Here is a 1,312-nt window from a genome sequence, read left to right as displayed (position 1 = left end):
ATGGACATGTGACCTGTGCAGTCACTCAGAGGCTGCTCTTGGCTTCATTTTCTACTATTATCATTGTTTTGAAATTATTAATAATTTTTGATCAAGAGTCCTGTGCTTCCATGTTGTTCTGGGCCCTGACCCAGGCCAACATGCAGTCATAGATCTAGACACGGTGGACTTGGGACAGCTGTGCTGGCATTGTGCACAACGTGAGGACTCGAGCCTCCATTTAGATTCCTACCCTCCCTACACAATCCTGGAAACTTCTGGCTCAGGGCATGTTTCTTTTCTGAGGGGTTGTTCCTTTTCCTCAGGACCCCAGACACACCTGAGTCAGCATCCTCTTCGGTGACTCATGTGATCCCTTCAGGCAGCCCTCTTCCCTTTTCATCTTTTCTCTCCCCGACTTGACTCACCTCTACTTACTGGGACAGCTCCCCCATCTCCCTGCAGGTTTGGCCCAGGCTAAAAGGTGCCCAGCTCTTCTCAGTGTCTAGCTCGGGAAGCCTGTCCCTCTCCTGGAAAGCACCAAGCCTTCCCTGCACTTCCCACATCTTTCCCAGGACCTGCGGGCTTCTTATTACCCACTGAGGTAAGAGTTGGAATCCGAGTTCTAAAGCTGGTGATTGTCCTATCATATCTTTCTCTTCTTGATAACAATAGTAATTATTTTAACAATAGCTACCATTTATTAGGTCTTTACTATGACCAGGGCACAGTGAGCGAGGCAGCGACCCACAGTACAAAGTGTAAGAAGAAACATCAAAATCTCAGTAATTGGGGTCAGCAGGCAGCATGGTGTCGAGGTGCTGGACTCCCACATGGCTGACCACGGTTTGAGTCCCAGACCTGGTGACTTGTTTTCTCACTCCCTCAGCCCCAGTCCTCTGGTGAACACATATGCCCTATAGAGAACTGAAAATAAATAAATAAATACATAAAAATTAAATAAATAATTCTTAGAAAACCCTCTGCTTAAGATAAACATTATTTTAATGCAGTGTTTTAAAAAACAAAAACCACTGCCAAAAAAAAGTCTATGATGAATAAAATATTAAAAGTTTAAATAAAGGCAGGTTCAGTAGTAGTACCATGCCAACCTGTATTGGAACCTGAGGCAAAAGGAAAGATAGGTGAGAACTTTCTGTTAGAATATCCACTTGTCCGTTTATTCATCTATCTGTGTGTCCATCCATCATCTGTTCATCCATCTAATACAAATTTACTGAGTGACTGTCATGTGCCAGTCATTCAACTCATCAAAATGTCACATGCGGACCCAAAAACATGAGGATCCCCCCCCCAAAAAATTATGCCTCTT

This window comes from Tupaia chinensis, unplaced genomic scaffold (assembly GCF_000334495.1).
Source record: "Tupaia chinensis unplaced genomic scaffold, TupChi_1.0 Scaffold000407_4, whole genome shotgun sequence".
NCBI lineage: Eukaryota > Metazoa > Chordata > Mammalia > Scandentia > Tupaiidae > Tupaia > Tupaia belangeri.
Note: the sequence above shows the minus strand (reverse complement) of the source record.